Consider the following 10,773-nt stretch of genomic DNA (forward strand, 5'->3'; position numbering starts at 1 on the left):
TTTTTCTTTTTGCTTATGTGGTGCTGAGGAATCGAACCCAGGGCCTCAAGCATGCAAGGCAAGTGCTCTACCACTGAGCCACCTTCCCAGCCCAAAATTTTTACTTTTAAGACAGGGTCTTGCTAAGTGTCCAGGTGAACTTCAAATTTTTGATCCTCCTGCGTTGGTCTTTATATTTGACCTTATACTGTGGTTTTCAATGTCTCTCTGATCATCATTTTCCATATCTATAAGGATAATGGGAATTGTGAACTGGATACTTTTTACTCTGAAACTCCAGATTATGCCTATCTGCAGACCTCACTATTAGGGCCTCTACTCTTTCAGAGGACTGCAGAGGTATTGGCAGAAGCAACAACTGTGCTGGAACTGTGTGGATGCTGGGGATGGGGGCTGCATGTTGGGCTAAGCAGGGTTTGGTAGTAAATGGAGCAACTGTAATTCTGGTATGGTTTAAGCCCTACTTTTTTTGAGTGTATTGACCCAGTAATATATGTGCCCTCACCCTGGTTACTTCCCATCCTGAGTATTACACACAGGGCAGTGCCACCCTCTCAGCTGCACAGAATGTTCTCAGGCTGATGCTAAGAGCAAATAATCCCAATGAGCACTTCCGCCAGCTTGGGTGATACAGGGTGTTAATTTTATGGGGGGAAGGGGGAAAGTAGTCAGGAGAAAACTATTGGCATCTGAACTTCCTGGTTATAAAACATCTGGCTAATAAAAATCCATGTGTGGCTGGTGCCCTGTAATCTTAGCTACTTAAGAGGCTGAGATCTGAGGATTGTGGTTCAAAGCCAGCCTGAGTGGGAAAGTCTGTGAGACTCTTGTCTCCAATTAACCACCAAAAAACCAGAAATGGAGCTGTGGCTCAAAGTGGTAGAGTATTAGCTTTGAGCAAAAGAGCTCAGGGATAGCGCTCAGGCCCTGAATTCAATCCCCAGGACTGACCAAAAAAAAAATGTGTTGAGGATGGGGGACAAGTTCTCTTCCCCACAAGTGCTGACAATCATAAAGGACACTCCTTGCACAAGATGACAAGATGAGTGCTGCTTACAGGACTCCACACTGTGCTTCTGTTTTGCCAAGAAGAAATTTTGACTGCCAGCCAGGCTTGGATTCATTGATTCATTAAGTCATTGAGGGCAGCTCTTTGTACTGAGTGCTGGGAAGGGTGGGGCCAAAGACTGTGCCATGGGAGAACTGCCAGCCTAGGTGCTAACACACAACACTCATTTGTGCAATGATATCAGAGTAGGACACAGCAACATCGCCCCGAATCCATCAGAAGAGTCAAGCCTGAGAAAGTGCCCAAGGGTTAGCTGAGGAGAAGAGACAATTAATTGCTTATGGCCCAGAAGCACAGAGTTCACTCGTGCCTACATCCAAAGGATAGCTTAGTGCCACTGGCTCATGCTTATAATCCTAGCTACTCAGGAGGCTAAGATCTGAAGATTACAGTTCAAAGCCACCCTGAGCAGGAAATTCCATGAGATTTTCTCTCTCTCTCTCTCTCTCTCTCTCTTTTTTTTTTTTGTTGGTCGTGGGGTTTGAATTCTGGGCCTGAGCACTATCTCTCAGCTCTTCAGCGCAAGGCTAGTGCTAAATCACTTGAGCTCCAGCGCCACTTCCGGTTTTCTGGTGGTTATTTGGAGATAAAAGTCTCACAAACTTTCCTGCCCGGGCTAGCTTTGAACCAAGATCCTTAGATCTCAGCCTCCTGCGTAGCTAGGATTACAGGCGTGAGCCACTGACGCCCAGCTATGAGATTCTTATCTCCAAAGAACCACCAGAAAACTGGAAGTAGTGCTGTGTTGCATGTACTACAGCACTAGCCTTGAGCAAAAGAGCTCAGGGACAGAGCCCAGGCCCAGAGTTCAAGCCCCATGACAGAACAAAAAAAACAAAAAAAAAAGTTAATGAAAGCACTCAAACTCATTAATTCCTAATCACTTTAATAGTTTACTATTATTTATACTGTTGAGGTTATTTTTATCTGTACTGATGAAATACTATATAATATGCTGGAGGAGGGGAGGGAGTGCCACTCAGTGGTAAGCTGCATATCTAGCAAGCACAAAGCCTGGGATTCAATCATGGCTCCACTGGGCTCACCCCACCCCTCCAGCATCAGTTCCCAAACATTACAATGAAGGTAGCAATAGGAAATCAACTATGGTTTACTGTTTTGCTATCTAGACCTAAGAAATTGATGGGGCAGAAATATTAACAATACAAATTAAACAGAAAGGTGTGCTGGGCACCATGGCTCATGCCTGTAATCCTAGCTATTCAGGAGGATGAGAATTGAGGATTGTGGTTCAAAGTCAGCTGAGGCAGGAAAGTCCATGAGACTCTTATCTCCAATAAACCACCAGAAAACCGGGAAGTGGTGCTGTGGCTCAAGTGGTAGAGCACTTCCCTTAAGCAAAAATGCCCAGGGACAGTCCCTAGGCCCTGAGTTCAAGCCCTAGGACCAGCACCAGAAAAAAAGGTATAACATATCTGTAGGCTATACTATGAAAACAAAAACAAAATAAGGAATTAGTCTTCTAACATTTGAAATCTATTCACTTATTTAGCAAAGAAATCTCTCATGCTAGATGCTACAGCTCATGCTTGTAATCCTAGCTACTCAGGAGGCTGAGATCTGAGGATCATAGTTTGAAACCAGCCTGGGCAGGAAAGTCCATGCGACTCTTAGCTCCAATTAATCACAGAAAAAGACAGAAGTGGCACTGTGGCTCAAGTGATAGAGTGAGCAAAATGACAGGGACATCACCCAGGCCCAGAGTTCAAGCCCCAGGATTGATAAAAATAAAAAAATCACTCATCTTATTGACAAATGAGGTACCTGCATCTTCATTGTTTCACATGTAAATAAAAGTTATCATCTAAAATTCACACCTAAACTATAATCTGTCAGTTGTAATTCCAAGGGGGCATCCAGTGGGTCCTCCTGTAATGCTATCTACTCAGCAGGCTGAGATCTGAGGATCACAATTTGAAGCCGCCTGGAAAGAAAGTCCATGAGACTCTTACCTCCAATTAACCATCAAAAAACCAGAAGTGGAGTTGTGGCCTAAGTGGTAAGCCTTGAGCAAAAAAAAATTCAGGGACAGCATCCACACCATGACTTCAAATCCCAGGATCAGCATTAAAAAAAATTATAATTACAGGTAAATAAGTTGGACAAAAATCACATCAATGAAAACATTCTATGAGAATCAATTATCTATATGCAATTTACAATAAATAATGCTGTGTAATTTATTATGTTGTACTATGCATACTACACATCCTTTATTCAGTAAAATTTATAATGAATTTCTGTACATGTACACACACATACATCCCCCCTATATACCGAGAGCTGGGTGTTAAACATTTACCAACAAATCACTGCTTAAGCCCAAGGTTCAGATACTTTTGCACCAGAAACACAAGGTTCAAAAATCCCAGTGGTGCTCCAATCCTGACCAAACCTGAGAGGACAGGCATGTGAGTAGAAAATATTTATGTGTGGGGGGTTCTTTTTAAAGCAAACCAATAAACATCTATTTATCTCACTAGGCTGTAAATCCCATGAAGACAGGGACTTTGCCCCTGTTATTCCTCATGGGTTCCTTGGTATTTAGCCTGCACCTGGCACATGGGAAATGTTCAGTCAAGATTTCTTAGGGGGAAAAATGCAATTTAGCCAGATGCTGGTGGCTCACACCTGTATTCCTAGCTATTCAGGAGGTTGAGATCTGAGTATCTCGGTTCAAAGCCAGCCCAGGCAGGAAAATCTGTGAGACTCTTATGGAGCTGTGGCTCAAAGTGGTTAGATCACTAGCCTTGAGCACAAAAACTCATGGACAGTGCCTAGGCCCTGAGTCCAAGCCCCAAGACACAAAAGAGAAGAGAAGAGAAGAGAAGAGAAAGAGGAAGAGGAAGAGAAGAGAAGAAAAAAGAAAAAGGTAGAGGAAGGAAGGAAGGGAAGAAGAAAGGAAAGAATTTAAATGGTCTTGTGTTCAAGTTCCTTTCACTCAATGTCACCAGAGGGTTCTGATTGGAAAGCCCAGGCCCCATCCACAAACTCCCTGCTCCTCCTTCCCCAGTGCACTCTGAAAGGCCCAAAGGAGGTGTTACTGCGGCGTGATAGGAAGGCCCACTCCTGTGCTTCCTGGAAGGTGGTATCTCAATGACACCTTGCTGTCACTCCCAAAATTGAGGCACCTAGATTGGACTTAGCACGCTGGTCTAGCTGCCAACTGTATGGACAAGAATGAAATTAGGGGAGGGGGAGGAAAGCAAGGCAATGATCAAGTCTTTAGAAAAGTTCATGGGAAGTCAAACATCAATAGATCTTTTTTTTTTGAGTGTGTGTGTGTGTCGGTCGTGGGGCCTGAACTCTGGGCCTGGGTGCTGTCCCTCAGTTCTTCAGCTCACCACTTGAGCCATAGCACCACTTCCGGCTTTTTCTGCTTATGTGGTGCTGAGGAATCGAGCCAAGGGCTTCATGCATGCAAGGCAAGCATTCTACCACTGAGCCACCTTCCCAGCCCCAATAGATCTTCTTAACCAGAAACCTAAGGGGTTTCTACTTATATGGATCACATAGTAGCTGTGAGACCTTGGACAAGTCACTTTACCTCTCTGGTCCTTAGTCTGCTTAGGTAGAAAATGTGGCTACTTTAGAAGATGAGAAGATTCCTATGGATTCCTACTGCTACTACAGGCACCTAAAAGCTGGGATGAGAGGAATGGGAGGGAATTCTGATATAGCAGAGGAAGTACATCACTTGAAGCTTCAAAGAGGTATGGTTTTCTGGGTTTTTGTTTTTGTATCAGTCCTAGAGCTTGAATTGAAGGCCTGGACACTATCCTATGGCTTTTTTGTGGTTCGCTGGAGATGAGTCCCAAGGACTTTTCCTGCCTGAGATGCCTTCAAACTGTGATCCTCAGATCTCAGCCTCCAGAGTAGCTAGGATTATAAGCATGAACCACCAGCACCTGGCTTGGCAGGTTCTTTTTTTTTTTTTTTTTTTGGTCATGGGGCCTGAACTCTGGGCCTGGGCACTGTCCCTCAGCTCTTCAGCTCAAGGCTAGTGCTGTACCACTTGAGCCACAGCGCCACTTCCAGCTTTTTCTGTTTATGTGGCACTGAGGGATTAAACCCAGGGCCTCATGCATGCAAGGTAAGCACTCTACCACTTGGCAGGTATGTTTTTAATAGCAGAATTTCTCTTTAAGAGGAAGCAAAAATGTACATAAGACATCCCAATTGGAAGGCAACCTCAAACAGAAGACTGCAGCTTCTGAAAACTGTGAATAAATTCATTGCTGAGAGTTTACTAAAGAACCCAAGGATGATGCTTGGGTTTTCTCATCCACGATGCCCTTGTCTGAGAAAAAAAATCCAAGGCTCAGCCACATGTGGCATTTCTGTGCTCTTGGATTCTCTTGTCCTTAGAATGTCCTGGCTTGAGTTCTCACTACTACATATGTGTACCCAATGCCTTCTTCCATACCTTGACCCCACTGCCCAAAGATAGGCAAGAATATTGGCAAATGTCGGGCGCTGGTTGCTCACACCTGTAACCCTAGCTAACTCTGGAGGCTGAGATGTGAGGATCAGGATTCAAAGCGAGCTCAAGCAGGAAAAGTCTGTGAGACACTTATCTCCAATTAACACCAGAAAACTGGAAGTGGGGCTATGGCTCAAAGTGGTAGAACACTAGCTTTGAGCAAAAGAACTCAGGGACAGTGCCCAGGCCGAGTTCAAGCCCCATGACTGACAAAAAAAAAAATATTAGCAAAATGAAGCCTCCTTCACTTTGAGGGAGAGGAAAAGTAGCTTTTTAGTCCCTCTGTCCTAGGAAAGAGACTGTGGGTCTGTGATTTTTAGAAACTGTTATGTAGCTCCAACTCCTGACAACTTGTTAGCCCTTGGCCTCTTGTTCTGCCTGAATTTGCATTTCTTTCTTTCTGCATCTATTTATTTATTTACTCTTGGTGCTGGAAGTGAAACCAGGTCCTCAGGCATGCTACTCATGTGATCCACCACCACCACCAGTATGTTGTGATGTTCAGAAGGACCCTTGGAAAACACTAAATCTGGCCCTCAACCCTGACTCCACACTGCAGGAAGAAAGAAGGCTTCCTTCCTCTACTTCCTCTGCTATTGCCAGCCCAGATTCATAGCCTAGCTTTCTAAGAAAAGCTGTCAGTAATGTAGCACTTACTACGTGATGGACTCTAAACACTGTTATAAGAAGGTAGGAAGGACAGATATTCCAAGTAAATGAGTAAACAAAACTTCAGAACAACCTAAAGAGCAAATATTTTTTCCTCTTTCTAACAACTAGGAGACTGAGGCATAAAAAAGTTCCCATTAATAAAAGAGTCAAGCTGAGTGCTGGTGGCCCATGCCTGCAATCCTAGCTACTTAGGAGGCTGAGATCTGAGGATTGCAGTTCAAAACTAGTCAGAAAGAAAAGTTCCCATGAGACTCATCTCTAATTAACCAGTCAAAAAACTGGAAGTGGCAATGTGGCTCAAAGTGGTTAAGCTAGCCTTGAACAAAGAGCTCAAGGACAGCACCCAGACCCTGAGTTCAAGCCCCACAACCAACAAAAAAAATGGCAAGATCCATCATCCCAGAGATTGCTTCTAAATCCTGAGGATGCGATATATGGCTTATGAAATCTCCAACCTCAACCTCCTCCATTCACAGCCTCTATAGTAGAATTGGTTCCATTTAGTCCCACAGACATAGCTATAGTTTTCTAAATGGAGGGGAAACGTTAGCTTCCCTATATACATGTGTGGCCCTCTACATATGGGCCCATCATGCCCTGAGAATTACAGTATAAGAAAGTGGTCAGCCCTAGACATTTGCACAGCCTTCCTAGGATAAGCACATCGCTGGCCACACACCAGCCCTGGAAAGTCACTGGAAAAGGTCCTCCCCAAAACTCCTGGTGGTACCAGGATTTCCTTTCTGGAAGTTCTATGCAGCCAGGAGCCAGAGTTACTGTCCCTGAAACACAGCTTTCCAAGATTCAAGGCTTCCTGTATCCATTCTGTTTTTATGGACCCTACTGACCTCTTGTGGGCTAAATGTAAATGCACTGCAATGGCCAGCCCTAGAGAGCTGGGCCTCAGCCACAGCCCTTCCTAACTGGAAGCCAGTTAACCTACTTAACATTTAGTTTCCTTAGTATACTACTTAAAATTTTTTTTTGTTTGACTTGGCTCTAATGATGCTCTTGACCCCAGTCTCTTGACTTCACCATAACTTGGCTTCCTCACCTATAAAAGGGAATAAACAAAGACCCCTGACCTACTTTAAAACACAAGAAAAAGCTTCACTTGGGGGATGTGTATGGAAACATTCAACATGAAAAAAAAAGACATTGAAAAAGAGGTGTTGCGTGTGAGAGATAAGTCCAATGGACGAAATGTAATCCTAGCTTTTCAGGAAGTGGAAATCTGAAGATAGCAGTTCAAAGCCAGCCTGGGCAGAAAAATCTGTGAGATTCTCATGTCCAATTAATCATACACACACACACACACACACACACACACACACACACACACAATCTGAAGATAGCAGTTCAAAGCCAGCCTGGGCAGAAAAATCTGTAAGATTCTCATGTCCAATTAATGACACACACACACACACACACACACACACACACACATGAAGCCCATGACTCTCATCTCCAATTAGCCAGCAAATAGCAAGAAATGAAGGTATGGCTCAAGTGGTAGCAAACCATCTTAGCGTGAAAAAGCCAAAGAGTCATCAACCAGGACCCCAAGTTCAACCCGTATACTGGCACAAAGAAAAGAAAGGCAAGGCTGATATAGGAAGAGATATTTTAGCAGTAGTGGGGGTAGAAACCAGACCACAGTAAGCTGGTTTAAAAGTTTAACCCAGCTGGCCGTAGTGAAACATAGCTTAATTCCAGCATATGGGAGACAGAGGCATGCAGATTGAGGGTTCAAGACCAGGCTTGGCTGCATAGTAAAACCCTGTTGAAAGAAAAGAGAGAGAGACTGGGTGCTGGTGGCTCACACCTGTAATCCTAGCTACTCAGGAGGCTGAGATCTGAGGATCACAGTTCAAAGCCAGTCCTGGCAGGAAAGTCCATGAGACTCTCATCCCAATAAACCACCAAAAAGCTGGAAGTGGAACTGTGGCTCAAGTAGTAGAGCCCTAGCTTTTAGCACAAAAGCTCAGGAAGTGCCCAGGCCCCAAGTTCCAGCCCCATGGTTGAGAGGGAGGGGGTGAGGGAGAAAGAGGGGGGGGAGAAGTGGAAGGGGGAAGAAAGAGAGAGGAAGAGGAGAGGGAGGCAGGAATAGAAGGGAAAGAGAAAGGGGGAGAGGGAAAGAAAAAAAGGAGAATGGAAAGGAACCAAGCAAACTTGCTTGTTCAGCCTAAGAAATGGAAGGGGACAGCAGAAGCTAAAGGGAGCTCTGTATCAAAGGAGGTTTTTTGTTGAGTGTTTGTTCAAATTTGCATGTCAAGAAGACAGAAGTTGGGGCTGGGAAGATAGCTCAGTGGTAGAGCACTTGCCTTGCATGCCTGAGGCCCTAGGTTCAATTCCTCAGCACCACATAAGCAAAATGAAAAAAGCCGGAAGTGGTGCTGTGGCTCAAGTGGTAGAGCTCTAGCCTTGAGCTGAAGAGCTGAGGGACAGCGCCCAGGCCCAGAGTTCAGGCCCCACAACCGGACCCAAAAAAAAAAAAAAAGAAGACAGAAGTTGCCAGGCCCTGGTGGCTCACACCTATAATCCTAGCTACTGGGGAGGCTGAGATCTGAGGATTACTGTTCAAAGCCAGCCCAGGCAGGAAAGTTCATGAGACTCTTATCTCTAATTAACCACCAGAAAACTGGAAGTGGCACTGTGGCTCAAAGTGGTAGAGCTCTAGCATTGAATGAAAGAGCTCAGGGAGAGTGCCCAGGCCCTGAGTTCAAGCCCCACAACTGACAAAAAAAAGTAGTAGTAGAAGGAGGAAGAGGAGGAGGATGAGGACCATGACAGAAGACAGAAGTTGAAGCTTCAGGAAAGAGTACTAAAGTCCAAAGATAGGAGAAAGGACCCATACCTGAAAGCGGAGGGGGGAAGGGAGGATGTTACAGGCTCAGTCTGTTGAGCAGCTGACTCTGACATGACATCAGCACACAGGAGGTTTATCAAGGAATGCTGTGAGGATAGATCTGTGTGAGGCTGCAGTACAAGTTCCAGCCCATGAGAAGCTCTAAAGCCAGGAATTCAGGCCTTTATATCCTGATATCAGTCACTCATTAGATCCATGCTCTCTGAGGTTGGCAGCATGGCCTTGGGCCAAGTAATTGTCTTCAGCTAAAGCTGGTCCCAAAGGCATGTGGCAGCTGAGGTCTATCTGCAATAAGCAGAGTCCTACATTTTTAGTGGGGAAGCACTTCACAGTGGCCACCACAGAGAAAAAGAGGGCGCTATTGCATTAGAGTTGATCTGTGAGCCAGGTGGTGTAAGGCTGAAGGACCTAAATCTTGCTTGGTGAAACTGAAAACAGTGTTTTTGCTTTAAAAAAAAAAACAAAAAACAAAAAAAGGCAGATAGCTCAGGCAGGAGAAGTTAGCCAGAAACATAGTGGTGAAAGTAGAGAACAAATCACTTTAGCCGGACTGACTGTTCAAATTCCAAAGCTCCATAGTCCCAGATCACTTAGATTTCTTCCTTCAGATTTAATGAGTATGTGCTGGGAAATATCTGTATTATTTAGAGAAGAACAATTCATGAGACCATATTCCTAAATGCCCCCAAATTCTATTTACTTCTTAAAAACTAAATTCACAGACACGAGTTATGATTATTTTTGCTCCAACAATAGTTACTGATGCTAATGACAACCACGTTGCTAAGAGCAAACAAAAAACTATGTGGATAGTAAAATATTATAAACCATTCAGAAAACAAATGCAGGCTTAACAATGGAGATGATACAAACATTTGTCTACAAGAAGATGAATAAAAATGATAGGAGTCAAGATTAAACCTAATTAGTAAAAGCAAATAGAAAATGTAGAAAATTACAAAGGAACACGAATATGAAGTAATAAAAGAAAAAGCACTATTATAAATGATGAAATACAAAACAGGTGGCTCATCCAGGTATTGGAGTGACAACAGCCAAGTACACAATTCAACAGGCTTTTAAAATCCATACAGGAATTACATAGGTAATCATTCAAAAACAATACTTCACTGTTCTGAGAAGAAAGGGTTTCCACAAGAGGAGGAGCAGTTATAATGAGAATACATTAGACTTGAAGCGTGGGCTAGGTACCCAACTGTGCCTTGCTCATAAACCCAGCCTGTTACCCAGGAATAACTAACAGCAAAGTAGAAACAACTTTCATAAAGTGACAGGAACAATATGGTTCTTAGGTGGAAATGGAAATATTCAGTTCCAGAACAGAATCGACACTATAATGAGGCATCCCCCTGTGTTCTTGCACAGATTTGCTACTGAGAATATACATAAACAAAGGTTTATGATATTAAAGATGCTAATTTCAGAATTTTTGGGACCTAGAGAATAACAGATCTATAGGGGATCTATTTAGGAGGGACTATGTCTCTATACCCTAAAATTACTCTAGATAAGGGGAGTCTGTTCTGCTTCCAGCCCAACTTTAGTTTTTTGTTTTGTTTTGTTTTGTTTTTGGGTCCGGTCGTGGGGCCTGAACTCTGGGCCTGGGCACTGTCCCTCAGCTCTTCAGCTCAAGGCTAG

The sequence above is a fragment of the Dipodomys ordii genome, unplaced genomic scaffold (assembly GCF_000151885.1).
Source record: "Dipodomys ordii isolate 6190 unplaced genomic scaffold, Dord_2.0 Scaffold47, whole genome shotgun sequence".
In the NCBI taxonomy this organism is placed as follows: Eukaryota; Metazoa; Chordata; class Mammalia; order Rodentia; family Heteromyidae; genus Dipodomys; species Dipodomys ordii.